The 19,308-nt window shown below is 39.8% G+C and overlaps 1 protein-coding gene across 2 annotated transcripts in view; it reads right to left on the reverse strand.

Annotated features, from left to right (window-relative positions):
• LOC113973952 (follicle-stimulating hormone receptor) overlaps window positions 1-19,308 on the reverse strand; it is an 86,300-nt gene that overhangs the window by 33,652 nt on the left and 33,340 nt on the right. The gene's annotated exons all lie outside the window — the stretch shown is intronic.

Raw genomic sequence — 19,308 nt, forward strand, 5'->3', positions numbered from 1 at the left:
CAGTTTGGGGGGATAGATATCTCCTCATACTCCAGCTCTACGGGGGTGTATTATGCTAGTTTTAGTTTATTGCCAGCAAGGCTGAAAATGCATGAAGCTTCACAGGGTCAAACGAGCAAGGGTCTTTGGAGGAAACGTCAGCTCTCCACAGAGAAGCTGGCAGCCCAGAGGGATGGGGCTTAGAATTACGTGCCCTCCAGCCACTGGAGCAGACATATCCGCTGCACCCTGCTTCAGGTATCACTAAATTTTACCTTTGACTATGAAAGCTTGTGGGGAAGACAGAAAAATGTCTCCAAAATAAAAACACCCACTCTGGCAATGGTACTTTTTTTCTCAGACGTGAGGGCTCCAGGGAATCTTGAGACCACGCTGGTAGACAAGGATGGTTGTCCAGCTGAGGAAGGAACATCCTTGTTCAGAGATGCTGACACAAGCTTCATACCCAAATCGTAACTCCTTCTGTGGAAATGGGCTAGCAGCATTTATTGCCACTTATCTTTTATTACTTCTCTCTTGGCTTTGATAGCCAGCTAATGATGGATAGTTCATTAAGATGACCTGGGCAGATGAGGAGACTACATTTAAGACAATCATTCATGAGAACAGCTGAACAAGGAAGTGGGGAAAATAATTTCTAGGGAAAATCAATAGGCAGACTCTCTTGGACTGGGAGAACATGTGGCTTCCAGGACCCAAAGTCTAGTGACAGCCTTTCCAAACAGATCATCTTGAAGAAGATGTTTTCAGATACTTCAACAGACAGTTTTGAAATGCTTTAAGGAAGCACACATTCACAAAAAGCCTCTGGAGGACAGTTCATTACTAAATCCAATGTATTACAGAAACAGAAAGATACATAATAGCAAGTACCTCAGATAGGCACAATTAAACATTTTAGCTAAAAGGGAAAATTCTAAAAAAATCCCTCTTACTCCTCAATTCTGGCATTAAAAATCCTCCCAGGCCTATGAGAGAACACTGAGTATTATTCACCAGAGCAAATAATGTAGTATATACACCCACTTCAGTGAAAATAAATCTCCATGAGTTGACCCATCATGAGAAAAATATTAGCCTTGCCCAATGTTAAACCCAATTATGAATATAGACATCATCCTACAGCTGCTAACACCATGCACTACATCTTTCAAATGTCCTCCTGCAAGGATTTAGGTTTCTCTTATTCAGTGTCACAGTCTCCCCATGAAATACATTTTTCCAGCACAGATATTTCCTTCTCTCCTCTTTTCTATATGCATTCATGCTTCCCTTCCATAGAAACTACTTGCTATTTTTGTGGTTTGTGTCTAAGCTGAGGCCTGGACCCTACAAACTCTATTCCTTGAGCTTTGGCACCAGGCTCAGCCAAGATGCTACTGCATAAATATTTGCACGATTGTGACCCTCAGATATAACCTACCCAGGAAAAGGATATTCTTTAACCCTTCCAAAGTTAAATCCAAACCTCTACCTTCTAACAGATTGCCAGAGAAAACACCATCAAACCTGCTAAGTCAAAAGATTTACAAAACAAGTGTGCAATTAGGATTATTCATCTGATTATGATACTATCACAAGCAGCAAAAATTAGCATTAACACCAAATCTTCAGGTTCTATATTGGAGGAGGCAGAGATGATGTACTATACAAACATGGGAATTACATACAATCCCTAACTCTTTTTCCAAGTGGCTGATGGCAGCCAAGAGGAGCCTGATTCAATACATCTAGAGTCTTATTACAAATAACTAAACAGCTGTCCACTATGAAACCTTGGAAAATCATATGCTTCCACCTGAGTTTCTCTGGCAGAAATAACCCGCCTTTATCAGCAAACACTGCAAGACTGTACACAATAAGACTGTACAAGATAAGAAAGTCTTAAAAGGGGGAAGATGTCATAAAACTTGGGCCAAAAATCAATATAATAATATATTTCTATGCTTGTGTGTGTGCACACACAATATTCCAATAAAAACAAAAAAATAATAAACACATGGCCCCACAATGGTGCTTACTCACTAAAATCAGCCAAGAGCAGCCTTTCTGCACATCTAACCCCATTTACAAGGAGGTTGCTCATATGTGCCATGAAGGGTTGCTGCCAAATCTATGCTGTGTAACCCAAGCTAGTAGAAGTGCCAGACAAAAAAAGGCTTTCTGTTATCATCTGTTGCTGTGGGGCTTTAACAAAAAGTCCTCAGACTGGACTCAGCCGTTTGATGGGGAGCTCTAAGCACTGATTCCTCCTGAGGAGTCTCCATAGGAATGAGGCAAAACCCTTGAGAACCCAAAGGCAATTCTTGGTCATTTGGGAACAATTTCTTTCTCCTATGTATGAGTACTACCTTTATCTACCTGAGAGCCCTTTTTCTCCACCCTGCCCTGGGTCATATTTAAGTGGAGGCATAGAAAGAAGTTTGAGCTAGAGATGATGTAAAAACCCTTATGGAATGCAAAAAGCCTTATGGAATTAGGTCTCTCTTCTTCATCAAGGGAAAAGTAAGAGAAATCTTCCTCCTTAGCCACAGCACTAAAAAAGAAGGCTGAACAAGAAATGTGGTTTGAATAAAAAGTTATGTTTCCCTTAAAAGTCACTATGTCGATTCCTTTGCTGAAATGTACTGCATATACTTATATTTTTTCTGTCTGATTTCCTGTATTGATGTAAACAAAATGGAACTTACAGTGTTTCCATAGCACGCAAGCCTGGCAAAACCTTTTTGTGTTTACAGTAAAACTCTCTGAGGAAATACTACTCATGAGGGGAAAAAATTCCTACAGAGATCCCAAACCACAAAAATTACCATTTGGAAAATTCATGTTGATGAAATATGCTTAAAAAATAAATAAAGAAAATTAAATCCATCATTTCTGATTACTATCATTGTTTTAGTTGAGGCTGAAGAGGATTTCAGACTCTGTAGCTGAAGGAATGGATCCATTGGTTTTAACAGAGTGGATCTGTATTTGCATTGACATTCTACATTTTCCTGTATTTTTAAATAAGTGTTGTCTCCAGAAAACACACAGCTCATTACACAAAAGGACACAGAAGCACACAGACTCAAAGGCAATCCTGTGGGAGCAAATTAGCTCTCAGATTTAAAGGATTTTTTTTGCATGTTAAATACCGAATTAAAACTAAAAGACAAATGCAATATTGTTTTTCCATCAGACTGAAAACAAAACATGTATTTTTGAATTATTTTAACAGGAAAACGAAGAAACAAATATAACACATATTATGGAACATGATTAGAGTTCCCTCTGAAAGATGTTCTATCTTGAAGTTACCCAGATTTGGACCAGATCCCTGGGCAGAGGTGCATTTTTCTTGCATGCAGAAAGGTACAGCAAATGGAAAGCAACCAGCAGTACCAGCACACATCATGTTCTTCTACACAAAGGTAACAGGGTTTCTTTATAGTCTCTCTGTCAGTTCCTAGATGGCTTTGTAGTATGGCTCTGGTTAAGAGATTCCCCACCTGAATCCCTTGTGGCCCATGCCCATGCCTTTGGTGAGGACAGATTATTTAGCAGGTAAGTACAAGGGGTTTTAATTTTTGTCTTTTCCCTAAATTACTAAATTAGGGGCTAAATTACTGGAATCATGTGGGTACTTCAGAACGGCAGGACTTGTTTCTATAGTTGCACCTATTTAACTTCAGGACTACACAAAGCCTCAAGTCAGATGCTTCGTCAGATTTAGTTGATCCTAATTAGTTCAAACATACTTTATCTTTTGGTTGGTTTTTGGTTCCTTTTTTTTTGTGTTTTTTTTTTTTTTAGTTGTTTTGGTTTTTTTTAGTTTTGTTTTGATTTTATCTTTGCTGTTGTTGTTTTGTTTATTTTTCTTTTAAGTGGTATACACTTCTAATCAATTTTATAACTTATTTTCAGTTAAATGAATGAATCTCTGAAAGCATACAGGTTCCAAGAAGCCAGACAGAATATTTATCTATGAGACCTGTTAAAAGAGATTAATGCTACACAGTGGCTCCATTTCTGCTCACTTTTTTCTCTATGTGCTGCTAAAGTCAATTTAAGGACATTCATCCACTGAAGACTGAGAGGGGGAGAGAAACTCCCCTGGAGTTCAGGATATGACCTGAACTCAGTACACTCCTACCTCCTACCTCTAGACCTGTGGCTCTCCTAGATACACTTTAACTCATCAGTCAAACTGTCCAGAGGGGTAGCAACAGGATACATGCTCTCATATCCTTCTCCTCCTTAAAGACGTGCAGATGGAGACCTGTTAGGAGAGCTCAGATTTGTCTGTGACATTACTAGCTGGTCAGGAGGAGGAGGAGGAGGAGGAGGAAGGCCCTCATTAAACAAGGAAGAATGCACTTACTTTCTTTTGGCTCACATTTAGTAAAAAATAAGGTAAAAAGACTATTAGATGTGACTAGCAAAATCTTCCATTTATCCACAGACGAAGCACAGCACAGCCAAAGCAATCAAACCTTCCCACAGTGCCCCACAAAGGACTGTGGACACCCACTGAGACCCCAGCTCTGGTGCAGAACCATTTCAAAGTCTGGCCAAAAGAGGCTGGTGCTGCTGAAAACCAGCTGCAGCAGCCTTAGCTTGCAATGAATCACCATCTCCTGAGGGCACAGGCTGAGATCACCCTCTCATGGTATGCAAGCCATCAGCCTACCCATGTGAAAATAAAGCGTTCATCACACACATGCAGACTGGATATGAACAAATGACCCAGAAATCTGGGGGGTTCCAAGTCCTATTACCCTCTGCTTGAGTCATTCGCCTGTCGCAAAAAACTTGTTGTGACATATTTTGTGTGGGCTGTGGGGTGGGAGGTTGAGAACAACCCAAAGCCTACTTTGTCATTTAGTCCTAAAATTATACATAACTCCTTCAACGGACAAATAAAAGAACAAAATGACTACAGAAGAGGAAAATGTGATAGCAAGGGAAAATCTTCCTTGCTGCATATTGTATCTTCATTTGAATTCCAGCATAGATCTGAATGAATTATATTTTTTAATTTGTTTAACTATGCTAATAGTCACCATGCACTAGTGGTTTTAGCAGTATTTTCTCTTTGTATGTGTGACTCAAGAATTACCATAGCAACTTGCTTCCTAATTAGCCTTCAGTTACTAACAATCAATATGATTAGACAAGGTCAGCGCTGGAGTAAGCCGTATAGATTTTTAAAAAGGCTACTGAGAGTGAGTAAGGGCAGGTAGAGGAGGAGCGGGCTCCTGGATGATCTCCCCCAAAGAATGGTGATCTTCCCTGAAGAATGGTCATTTTTCTGCTATTACTCACTCTCCTATGAACAAAAGGAGTCATGGCAAATGAGAGCTTTGCCAGTTACTCAACTGCAGAAAGCTTTTAGCCTGCCAACAGATTCACAAAATATGGAGAACAGAAACATCCTTAGGACTGCAGATAAAAAGACACCTTACTGTCACATTGCTGGGACTGATGTTGACTGCACACAACCAAAATCAAGAACAAATATGTCATAGATTTTTATCAACATTTTTCTACATCTGAAAGCAATCTCCCTGTATGGGAAAGATTGCTGAAGCCTGGAACAAGTTGACACTGTCCAGTTCACATGAATATGCTCCCTGGGAGCTAAGCCTATGCAGTGCTTGGCTGAGATCCTATTAGGAAGCCCACCCTCTAGAGACCTGAGTGATTTCCCATTGCTGACACAATTCCCCCTTCATTTTTACAGCCTATTTCAGTCGTTAACATGTTATCTGTTGCCCTGAAAGCACAGTGCCTGGCAGCACAGTGGGATGAAAACATAATGTGCTATTCAGAGGTACTCTGGGTCCTGGGAATACAAAACAGGATCCTTGATACTGACAGATGAAGGCTCATGAAAAGCCACTTTACTTGTTAGTGTGTTTAAGTCTGCTACCAAGAAACACAGGCAAAACCATGCTTATTTTTAAATAAACAGTGCGTGTTGTCAATTATGCCCAGGCACACGGCTGTTGCAGATGAACTGTGATCCACTTGCTTTCCTCTCTAGAAATTCATTGCCACTTGTCTCTCTGCTCTGTTCCTCTCTGGAGGTTACTCCTCTGCTGCAAATGTGCCTTCAGCCTCAGCTCATGCTAGCTCATAGCCCTGGGTCCCCAAGTAGAGGGTCGAGCTCAGGGAACGGAGGAGCCAAGACATGGCACACAGTGAAAATGTAGTGACAAGACGGTCTGGGTAGTACAATGTGTGCCGTACAATGGCACTTCAAGCCGTGAGTTTTGAGGCAATATGTCTTGACCTTCCTCTGCATAGAATGCCCAAAAGAAATATGAAAGGGTTTTAAGCTCAAAAAAGGCAGCTTTTATTAGAATATCAACTAGGATAATTAACTTTAAAGCAGAAAAACCTTATAGGATATTGGAAGAGAACTGAGAAGAATTTATATCCTCCTCTAACCTTACATCCAGTGCCTTTGGAGGTTTGGAGTTCATAGAATCACAGATTAATTTGGGTTGTAAGGAACCTTTAAAGGTCATCTAGTCCAGCTTCCCTGAGGGACATCTTCAACTAGACCAGGTTGCTCAGAGCCGCATCCAACCTGACCTTGAATGTTCCCAGGAGTGGGGCATCCACCAGTTGTCTGGGCAACATGTTCCAGTGGTTCAGCACCCTAATAGTAAAAAGCTTCTTCCTGCTATGTAATCTCAGTCAACCCCCTTTTAGTTTAAAACCATCACCCCTTGTTCTATTGTGACAGGCCCTGCTAAAACATTTTCCCCATCTTTTTTATAGTCCCCCTTTAAGTACCGAATGGCCAAGTTCCTCAATGGCTCATTTCTGGTGGCACTAAGCTCTGCCCAAAAATCTTTCAAACCCTGTTCATTACCCCTGGGGCTGCTCCCTGCTCTCCAGTGCAGTCCTTGGGTGACACATACCCATCTCTGGCCTGTAAACCTCCTGCCACTTGCAGGACCTCAAAGCTATTCCCCTCCAAACATGCTCATTAGCCCACAAAGGAAATACCCATCACCCCTTCCTCCTGCCAGCTGTCCTAAAGAGCCTTATCTAGTTGGAAACAGAAGTAATAAATAAGCACGTCCTTTTCACTGTATTGTGATCAGCCTTTCTCACAGCACAGATGGGAAAAGCTAAAATCTTAAAAATCCAGCACAAGAAGACTTAAAAATTTGGAAAATAAAGATGAAAGACATATCAACATAAAATCTCATTCAAAATAAAAGATAAGTTTGACAAAAGGATTGGACGTGTCTAATGACCAACTTCATAATTACAGATAGAGATGTAAATCCTTGTGCTCTTGACCAGACAAGCAAGACAGAAGTAAACACTCCTTCCAAGTAAAGAAACTAGTTTAATTCTATTCTCATGTGAAATTCCTCATTACTCCTTTCAGTGAAGAAACTTCACAGCACAAGACAACACAGAGAAACCACTCCTGGAGTTTGTGCTGAGCAGCCCCCTATTTATTATGCGCACTTCTTCTCCTCAGAGGAGAAAGCATCCTATGAGGTGGACAAAACATATTCTCCATGTGGATGAACTGTTCCATAATTGTTCCAGAAATGTTCTCTTGAACGTCCTCCTTTAGTAAGTGGCATTAGCAGCTCTCAAATATGAGGTTCTGACCTGGAAAGTCAAAAGCCTGTCCCTGTCCCCAAATCCTAGTTTTCTGATAACTACACTGGAAAATGCACAGACACCAATAGTTTTTCAGCTTTCTCCGTTTCTCTCACAATCATTTGTCATTTCCATCTGTGATGTTGGCTCCCCAAGCATTCAAAATATTTTCTGGCTTAGTATCTGTCTACCATCCTAAATGCTAGCAAATTAAATCTTTTCCAGACTGCTTTATGTATACATATACACATATGCATGTATTCAAGTATATAAGTATATATATTCTACCATATGGGAAGTAGTTTAGTCACTCTTACTTATTTTTAAAGAATCAAGCACATATATGAAAGCCTTCATCAAAACCAGGTTCCTGCTCTAGAAATCAAAACAAATATCCACAGTGTTCTGAGAGCAAATTGTTCTTGGCTTGGTCGCAAAACAAACAACGGGCACAATGAATCTCTGGTTTTACACCTGGGATGAATTAGGGCCAGCAGTGCCTTTGATAGAAAAATCAAAATGCAGCACACTAATAACGATAAAATGCTCAGTTGCCTCTCCACTTAGCAAAGCAGCCATCAAGCTAATGATTAAATCCACATCAATCATTTGGCATAATAGAAATAAAGGCCATGCAATATAATGTTGTCAGAAAATCAACATCTCCTGCTTGGAAAATAAATGTCTTGACTTCATCTCAACATTTTTTTTCCATAAATGCTGAGGGTTATATCAGCATTTGTATACCAGGAAACCCTCCTTCATTGCAAGATGCCAATTCCACTAACATTATTTCTAAAATAAACAGAAAAGCTGGATAAAATTAATATGGGAAGGTGTTTCTAAAATCCTCCTGAAACTGAATTACCATTTCCTATGTGGTGCTGGACTTCTTTCCAACAAACAACATTAGTAGTGGCAACAATAAACATCAAAGAAAATCCCATTTAGAGAAAATTGGGCACAATTTCAAGGAAGTCATACCTTTTGCATTCACTCACTCATACAGTTACAATACACTCAATAAGATTAATAGAAAAAAAATCCTTTAAAAACCTTTTTTCTCATAAAAAACCCTTTCTTTTCTAATTCATACCTTTTTTTTTTTAAGAGCCGTATTTTTAAAGGAAATCTAGAAGCTGGATATACCTGGAAGGAGATGGCTTTACAACATCTCTTGGAATATGCTGTCACCTGAATTCCCACAGCCTCCTACCAGCACAACACCATGATGCATCAGGAGCCATGGACCCTCATCAACCTGTCTGTCAGGTGAAAATGAAGGTGCCATAACAACCAGGTGAGATGCAACCTCTTTTAAATGCATGTGTTTTCTCTCAGAATTGCTTTTTAATTTGATTTCACACAAGAATGTAGGTTTGGTTGGGGTTTGGTTGTTTTGTTAGGTTTTTTTTTAATAGAAAGAAACCTTTTTATAATTATCCTTTTACAATTCTTTAAAAAATGTTTGTCAACTTTAATACTGCTTACTTTTATTTAATTTTGTTTAAAACCTAATTTTGTATTTACACTTGTCTCAAGTCAGTACATTTTAATTCTGAATTCTATCTAGAAACTGGGATATTAATATGTAACTAACATAAAAAATTGACTCTTTTTTAAAAAACAAATTATTTAGGGATATTAGAACAAATATACTGATTTTATAAAGAAAAATATAATTATTTAAATCAGGAACATATTCTGACACATTGTATGAGAAGACCCATCTTTTGCCATGTATGAACAATGAATTATATCTGAAAATGTAAAATGTAAATAGAACCAGCAATTCTGAGTTCTCATTTCATTTTGTGATATATATATATGCAAGTTTAATAAATTTATCACTCATCCAGCATAAAAATTATTTTATGTTACCTAGCAAATATGTATTTTTATATTTACGAAGTCACTTAGATGGTCATTTATTCTACCTTGAAAGTACAAGAATGTCTTAAGAAAATACAACTTGAAACTTCCTTTACTTTAAAATAGAGTGAAGTTCCTGGAAGGAAGAGATGGAAACTGAAGAAGTGACACATTTTGGGGGAAAATTTTTGACTCTACCATCATCCATCTTTCCCTCTTGAAACAAAAAACCCACTTAAAAGCACCTGAGGTGAATCTCAAAAAGCTGGCCAGTGAGCAGGCATACCAGCCTCGTCAGTATGCATTAAGCATTTCCACAGGAGAAAAGAAGAAAGATTATAGTATTAATTCTGCACCACGGGATGACCATCAATTCTGAGGCTCCTTGGTAGGTTTGCCAGTTGCAATAATCAGCTTCATGCCTCTAATGCAAGGACCTAGACTGAGGCTGCCTTGCAAAACTTAATGATTCAGAGGAAGCAAATTTCTCCCTGTGATGCCAAACCTGCCTCCCGTCTGGCCCAGCGTCTTGCTCTAGTTGCAGGAAAGGACACCCAGAACACAGTTTAAATGCAGGGCAAGCCTATTGAGAAATAATCTTACTAACTGAGGGAAAAATCTTAATAATTCACAGCATTTCATTTGCAGAGGTTATGTTGTTTTTTGGTTTTTTTTTGACACTGGACTAAGACTTTTTTTTTAAAAACTGTGCATTTCACCCTCAAATCTCATTTTGAACAAAAGTGGCTACTGCAGAGCCTACATTTAGATATGCAAATCTTAATTTAGTATGTACTTAGTTTTATCTGTTTTATTTGCGTGGAGGAAGGCAGAGGAACATTGGATCAAAGTTTCTTCCTAAAGAAGAGTGGGAACTCACACAAGCATTTGCCCATATCTCATCTTTTATGAATTCAGGTAATCTGAACAGTGTGTCGCTGGGGAGAGGCATTAAAGCATTTAGTATATATTCAGACAAGTGGATTCCTCTTTTTTCTCTCTCTGTCTAGACATCTGTAAAACAGAGACTAGAAATGAGGTGCAAGATGATTCTCCCATTAAATACTTCAATCTTTAACACTGGCTTCACACCCATGCAGTTTACAAATAAAGATTCTGCAAACAGTTCATTACCACAAAGCTCATTCTTGTTCAAAAGAAAGGAACTAATAACAAAATGTATTTATTTTTTTTTCTGTTCTAAATTTATTATATCAAAGACAGCAAGCATCAAGATACTAAACCACACAGAAAGAATTATGGAATACTTCCTTTCTTGTACTCTAATGTGTTTCAATTAAAATATGCAAATATTAGCATGATTTTCTGGGACTTTTTGAATAGAAAATTTAGAAAATGTTGATATGGACACTATTAATTGATTTTACATTTCCTAGCTTCTTCTTCTAAGGGTTTTTACTTTATTTGTAATTTTGTTCCACCAAGCAAAAGATTGAGATTAGATCATGCTTTCCCCGAAATATAGCAAAGCTCTTTGACATCAGCAGTGAGCTGCTGACATGGATCATAAATTCCTACTTCACTTTTTTGTAATTGTGCAAGGGATGACAGCAATAACTGCAAGTGTAAGGCCTCTTCCACAGATAAGCTTTGACAGGGAAAAGTGGAATGCCAGGTGATGATGCAGCAAAATGTTTATAGATTATAATAAAACCACCTGGTCTTCGTTCATTGTTTATTATGTTTAGAACCCAAGGCATAGCTTCTACTTTCATGAAATAATTTGAATTGAGAACACCAGGCTTCCCATGTATTCATACCAAACACAAAAGTTTGCTATCCATGGGACGATATTTGCAAAGGCTGCAGGAGGGCCATCTGAAGCAACGGCACTCCCTGGAGAGGAAAAGGTACCGCAGCCGCTCACAGCCACACAGACAGACTGTGGCACAAGGCACAGCTCTGCCCAGCTCCTCCATCAACGATGTGTTACAGGACCCTTGGAAGAAGCTTGCATAGCTGTTCACCTTTCAAATCTCATTTGAGGGAACCCGTTTCAAAGGGCAGAGTGTTGCGATGGGCAAATGAAGATTGACACCCTGGATGCTGTTGGGCTATGAAACGTGTATGGTACATCCAGCAGAGGATAAGCTTTCTTACATTTTGCTGCTGAATCAGAGGCCTGAAGTGCAAGCAGTCCCTCCACCATAGAAAAGCCCTGCTTCAAAACCACTGATCACCATTAAACAGCTGGGGTGGGGGCACCTGGGACTTGCAAGTCCACCCGCAGGAGCCAGGAAGCCTCCTGTGATTGCTCCCTGCCTGACCAGCAGCCTGCCTGCTGACTGGACCAGGCATACAGCTGGGAAAGCCCCACATATAACAGTGGCTTTAAAACATTAAAACATTTATTCTTTGGGATGACAGCCCGAATTTTGAATTTCGCCTATGTTGGTTACTCACCTTACACATTTTTGAACAGTAGTCCTCTGTTCCCTGAGAGAAAATGCATATTTAGACTAATTTAAATGCATTAACTGGCATTCTCATTTTCATGACCTGTCCTTAAGCCGCAGAATGTTTCACATAACTTCTTCAAATGTAAATTGGAATTTAATATCTGTAGGGCTGCATCTTGGGAATATACCCTGCACTATTTATTACTGAAGTATGATTGTTCCTTGATTCAGTATGTACTGGTACACAGAATGCACTGTGTCTCCCTTTCACCTTAGGGATATAAATAAATATTTTTGTAAACATGCACTACTTAACTTCTGTATCACAGCAGATCCTGAAAATCCATATTTTGCTGCTTGTAAAATAATAAATAGCAGATTTATCCAAATGATGCAACAAAAGATAGAAAGAAACTCCTGCCTAGAACCACTTTCCAAATGTCTTGGTTACGCTGAATCCTCACAATTTTCTCAAAATAGCTTTAATGATCTTATTTAAACACAGCCTTTGCATACCAAATGAGGCAGCACACAATACACTGTGCAAGAAAAATTGGAGAAACTGCAAAATGCTGAACAGTTTTCTTGGTAGCAGAAGACACAGACTGCTCGTCCTCAGGTGATCATGTGATTCCTGCCTCCCCCCCTTCCCTCCCCTCACTTGGGCTGACAAGTGTTACAGAATCACATGCTGGAGCTTATTGAAGCTCTTTCAGGAGCACCTGGGATGGGTTAGCCATTTGCTAGCCCAGGAAGCTTTAGTGGCTACTGCTGAAGAAGGTCTGGATAATGAATCCATCAATCCTCCAGGTTTTTAAAACTTGCTAAATAAAGTGTAGACTTCTAGTATGCCAAATTCTCCAGATGAGACTTTCACAGTCAAGCCAAGAACTCTACTCCTTCATCAGTTGCAGGAAGAGAGATACCCCTTGATTCAAAATACACTCTTCTGGTCTCTGCTATCCTCAAGTACCTCACCTGAGTTTGGCTAAAACATAAAAGATAACACAGTATAATCTAATTAAGTCAAAGGAAAGTGTGACTTGCCTTTTTTCCTACAGGGGCAAACAGGAGAGATTTTAGCATCATACATTGTGTTGGTTGTTGTAGATGAAATAAGCTGGTGCTCATGTATCTAGGTCACAGACCAGCAGCATTTGTTCTTATGGACGATCACTGTATCAACAGTCTCAGCAGAAAAACAAAACAAAACAGAAAAGCTTGAAGGCACTAAGTGATGAAGTAAATACATGATTAAGAGCTGCTTTTTCCTACAAATTCATAAGGAAGCAGAAGATAGTTGGTACATATATTCTTGCTGTCCTCCATAGATAGAAAAGTTCAGGTTTCAGGACTATCAACTCTTGTAGATTCCCTCAACCCTGAAAGTTTTAGCTTTCCAGGATTTCCAGAGCTCATTAAGGATTTAGCTCATCAAGATCTATTATCCATAGCATGGTTCGCGTTCTTAAACTGTGCCTTTGCCAAAATCTGTTAAAGAAACGTCCTTCTCCTATTACTCCAAAATACAAAACAGGGCCAATAATGGTGGGTTTTTTCCTCTGTGATATCTTCTAGTTCAAGAAGGATTTCATCCTCATAGCTGAATTTCTTTAGGCTGCACACTGGTTGGATTTGAGAGCAAATGATGAACCAAAGCATTATGTTTTATCCTAAACCCTTCAAAAAGAACAAATAACTGATGATGAATTTTCAAGTGGATTGTGCCTCAGGGTGCAGACATGAGGCCTCTTTGGCTTGCACAGGGTAATGCAATCAGACCAAATTTCCTATAAATATGATGCCCGAATCAGGCCTTGTTAGATCAACATTCATAAGTCTGCTACCTTGTAGCAACAGGACGAAACAGCACAAGAAAAAGTGAGACAATATTGCTTCAGACGGTCTCCAAATCAAGCACTTTCAGTGCAGGTTGAAGATGACATAGCTGCTGCAGAGCACGTCAAATTGATTTTGCCAGGTATGTGCCTGCATGGCACTGCTTTTTAATTTAGTAACTAGAATGTTAATTAGTTCTGGGAGTGTAAACAGGTTGGTTAAGCAGGAGTCCAGGCAAACTGCCACACACCAGTTGTCTAAGACTTAGGAGTAGACTAAACATGTACCAAGAATAACTAATCTGCTTTCCTGAACACCTAATTGCTAAATTAACATGAAGCCAGAGTTGTGCAGAAGTTCGAGAGCTGCTAGCAACAAGATGGCAACACTGTTCCACAGACCTGTGTGTTCCTGAAATAGTTTTCTATATGAAAATTCAAGTTGCATGTTTAGTAAGAGAAATCTCTGATAATTAGAGCGTGACAGTTTATTCAATAAATTTAAACATTTTATCTAAGAAGACAAGAAGATCTTTCTCCTAGATCATACTTGGGGAAAGGTTTTGCACCTTATGACAGTCTACAGAATGGACATTTCCTGTTTTTTTTCAGTAACTGAAGTAATTTAGATGGGTTAAGAGATAATGACAAGTCAGAGGTAGTTTAAAAGGGCTCTCACTTTTTAAAAAAATTTAAAAATGACAAAAATATTCCAATGACAATATTGCCAAAATAAAAAAAAAATAATTAAAAATCAGAGGAAACACAAAAGATTTTGCCTTGGTAACTAAAACTAGAGCTGCACAAGGGAGAGCAGATCAAGTGCTCCATGCCATCATTTCCGAGTCACAATATTTTTTCTGTGATGAGTCATAATCCCTAGTGTCCATTCTGGGAAGTCCTTGGAGAGTCCAAATGGCAAATAAGGGAGATCTTGCCTGGGTACTCTGACTGAAGCCTAACTGAAAGTATTTGATATTTTCTGGCAAAATACATCTATTCAAAGCTCTCAGCAGTTTGGGTGTTTGAGAAGATACTAAAATGCACAGAGAAAACAGGAAAATATTATTGAATTATTTTTAATTGAAAACTAGAAATTTTTGGTGCCTGTGTTTAAAAGCCTTCATTCGCTTTGAAAGTAAATACAACAGAGTTAGGATTCCTATGAAGAACTCATCTCTTATTTAACTTGGAATCATAGAATAAAATCATGGAATCATTAAGGTTGGAGAAGACAGATATTTCACAGAGTATTCTGAGTTGGAAGGGACCCTCCAAGACAATAGAGTCCAATCTTTGACCAAACACCACCATGTCAACTAAACCAAAGCACTCAGTGCCACGCCCAAAGCACTAAGTGCCACCCCTCTGGCCAATCCATTCCAACACTTAATCACCCTTTCCGTGAAGAAATTCCTCATAATGTCCAACCTTAACCTCCACTGATGCAGCTTGAAGCCATTTCCTCTCATCCTGTCACCAGTTGCCTGGGAGAAGAGGTTGAACCCCAGCTTACTACAGCCTCCTTTCAGGTAGTTACAGAGAATGATAAGGTTTCCCCTGAGCCTCCTCTTCTCCAGGCTAAACAACCCCAACTCCCTCAGCCCCTCCTCATAGGACCTACTCTCTAGACCCTCACCCAGCTCTGTTGACCGTCTCTGGACTCGCTCCAGCACCTCAATATCTTTCCTGTAGCGAGGGGCCCAGAACTGGACACAGCACTGGAGGTGTGGCCTCACCAGTGCCAAGTACAAGGGGACAATCACTTCCCTAGTCCTGCTGGCCACACTATTGCTTATACAAGCCAGGATGATATTGGTCTTCTGGGCCACACTGCTGGCTCATGTTCAGCCACCTATAAACTAGCACCCCCAGGTCTTTTTCTGTCGGGCAGCTTTCCAGCCACTCTATCCCCCAGCCTGTCACATTCCATGGGGTTGTTGTGACCCAAGTGCAGGACTTAGCACTTCACCAAGTACGGAATCTCATACTGCTGGTCTCGGCCCATCTATCCAGCCTGCCCAGATCCTTCTGCAGAGCCTTTCTACCCTCCAGCAGATCAACACTCCCACCCAACTTGGTTCTGTCCACAAATTTAATGAGGGTACACTCGATCCCCTCATCAATAAACATATTGAACAGGACTGGCCCCGATGCTGAACCCTGGGGGACCCCCCGGTTGACCAGCCACCCACTGGTACCATTCACCTCTACTGTTCGGGCCCAGTCATCCAGTCAGTTCTTAATCCAGCAAAGAGTGCCCCTGTCCAAGCCATGGGATGCCAGCTTTTCCAGAAGAATGCTGTGGGAGACAGTATTAAAGATTTTACTGAAGTCTAGGAAAACTGTATCCACAGATTTTCCCTTGTCCACTAGGCTGGTCACTTGGTCATAAGAAAAGATTAGGTTGGTCAAGTAGTACCTGCCTTTCCTAAACCCATCCTGAGTGGGTCTGATGCTCTGGTTGTCCTGTATGTGCTGTGTGATTGCACTCAGGATAATCTGTTCCATAACCTTCCTGGGCTCCAAGGTCAGGCTGACAGGGCTGTAGTTCCTTGGATCCTCCTTCTGACTCTTCTTGTTGATGGGTCTCACATTGTTCAACTTTCAGTCACCTGGGACCTCCCCAGTTAACCAGAACTGATGAAAAATGATGGAGAGTGGCTTTTCAAGCTCTTCCACCAGCTCCCTCAGCACCCTCAGGTGAACACTATCTGGCCCCATTGACTTGTGAGTGGCTCAGCAGGTCACTGATGACTCCTTCCTGCTCCCCAGTTTATTCTGCTCCCCATCCCTTTCTGCCACCTCAGGGCTGGTTGCCCTGAGCATAACCTGTCTTTCAGTTAAAGACTGAGGCAAAGAAGGCATTAAGTATGCCAGTGTTTACTTCATCCTTGGTGACAATGTTCCCACCCTGCATCCAATAAAGGATGGAGATTTTCCTTGGCCCTACTTTTGTTGTTAATGTATTTATAAAAATACTTTTTATTGTCTTTCACAGCAGTAGCCAGATTGAGTTCTACCTGAGCTTTCACCTTTCTAATTTTCTTTCTACATGTTCTAACGACATCCTCGTATTCTTCCTGAGTTGCCTGCCCCTTCTTTCAGAGGTCACAAACTCTGTTTTTTCCCTGGGTTCCTGTGAAAGCTCCCTGTTCAGCCAAGCAGGTCTTATTCCCTGACAGCTTGCCTTTTGACCCATAGGGATGATCTGCTCCTATGCCTTTAAGATTTCCTTCTTAAAGTATGTCCAGCCTTCCAGGACCCCTTTGCTATTAAGGACCACTTCCTGAGGGACTTTCTGAACCATTGTCCTAAACAGGCCAAATTCTGCCCTCCCAAAGTCCAAGGTAGTGGTTTTGTTCACCTCCTTCCATACTTCACCAAAAATCAAAAACTCTATATGGTCACTATGCCCAGGACAGCCTCTGACCACCATGTTCCAACTTGTAATCAACCAGCCCATCCCTGAAAAATGATTCCAAAGACTACCATTTCCCTCCAAATTCTGGGCTTTAAAACCTACCCTGTTCTCAGAAACACACTTAGGAACGATTTATTAGCGAAAAAAATTGTGGGTACAGATATGTCAGACTGCACAAGATACTGGTTTTTCTTCATTAATATTTCTTCAGTAATGCATTCAGGAAATATTGTCACTTCATTTTTATTCTATTTAGTTCTAGGTGAGCACATATATATACTATGTTGAAGTAACCAATTTGTGTACATCAGGCTATCTACATTTTACCATATGGAGGTACCACAATATTAATATGTTTTCCTTAAATAGGCTACAGTTTGCTTAATCTTTCTTTCTGTGCATGATCTTGCAAGAGTAAAAAGGCTTTCATACAAAGGCTGTGTTTTTATATGCAAATCTATTATTTGATTACCCACTTTTTTGTCCCTACATTATCATGAATATTTCTGATGAATGTTTTATGGGTTAGGTTTAGGATTTGTGAGCTATTTCAAATTTTATCTGTTTGCCATATCATCTGCAAATACTGCATCTTTGTTGATGTTGATTGGTCTCATTTACATATTTATCACAATTTTATTTTCAAGGATGTTTTGCTATAAACTGTCTGTCCCCATTTCTCTTCCATGTACTACTAGTAGGTGGATGTATTTTCAAATTGAGTCCATTACCATATATAATTTTTTTGGTTAACAATAAATCACCACTTAGAGACAATCTATTCAATGCCTTCATACCTATCTGACATATGGTTTCTGAGTAATTAAAGATAATAGAAGCAGTTTACAATGCACTTTGCAACTCAATTCATAGACCAGAGAGCTCAATGATTTTCCATAAGGACTAGGCTAAAAGGAACTCTACAGGACTGGGGAGAAACAAGTGCCAACAAAACTGGCAACACAGAAGTGATCTTAGCCCTAACTAGGACTTTTCTTTTATCAAGAAAAATGACCTTTTACAGTGGTGCTTGCTGGGTTTATGAGAGGCTGGATCCATAAGTGGGAAGATTTTTAGTTTGTACGTGCAAAGAGAAGACTCCTGAACCTACAGTGATATTCTGAAATGGATCTCCTATTTCAGAAAAGGCCAGATGCCATGTGAGTTTTACCACTTGCTACTGATAGCAGCTCTTCAATCCTTGCATGTTCACTGTTTGTTCTTCCTCCATCCATTCATCCATTTATCCATCCATCCATCCATCCATCCATCCTTCTCCAAGTTCAAAATGCTTTCACTTGACCATACCTTCTGGTGTATTCAATTTCTTGCTAAATTGCTTACTTATGCAAGAGTACAAGGGAAAAGGGTAGAAAGGGTGCAGAGAACTGTCCTTTTGACCTTTGCCATTACACACACAGCACTGAAAAGGACACAGAATTGTATGTGCCCCACTCCCACCCAGACTCCTCTTGGGTGAACAACCTGTTTGTGATCCTCTCCTCTCACAGTGCAAGTACTGGCTCTGTTTCTAAGCAAAATGTTATTTGCCCATATATGAAATAATTCAGAAAAATCGTACATGCCCAAGAATAGTTCAGGTTGGACAGTGATGGTTATAATTTCTGGTGCTAGCACCACATAATCCATAGATTTTCTGTTGTAAAGAACAGCTGGAAAAAACATATTAATAAGGGTAATAATAATAAAAAATAAGGTAATAATCCTTCTAGTGGTGGAGCTGCAACACATCCACAATAGCATACAAGTGAATGTATGATACATTTGGTTCATCAGAGATGTTCATAATTGTATCTCCAAGTTTATCACTAAAATTCACAGAAATCAGGTGCTTACCTCTTTGTGTGCTAAAATTTTTGGATCTATCACCCATAAGAAACTTCTCTCACACATCTTGCCAGCTGACTCCGAACATGCACAAAACAATCCTATTTATTCATTAGTGAAAAAGGAATTGGCTGACCTGTTCTTAACAAGAGTGCTTTCCTCCCTAATATTTCCACTGTTTCATTCCAAAACTCTCAAAATAATCAGTTTCCTGTGATCTTCTGTTATGGCACTGTATTTATTAACTGTAATGACACTCCATGTTCAACCAGTCCTTTGACTGAAGACT

Source organism: Neopelma chrysocephalum, unplaced genomic scaffold, assembly GCF_003984885.1.
Source record: "Neopelma chrysocephalum unplaced genomic scaffold, ASM398488v2 Primary Assembly neopelma1_108, whole genome shotgun sequence".
Taxonomy (NCBI): Eukaryota; Metazoa; Chordata; class Aves; order Passeriformes; family Pipridae; genus Neopelma; species Neopelma chrysocephalum.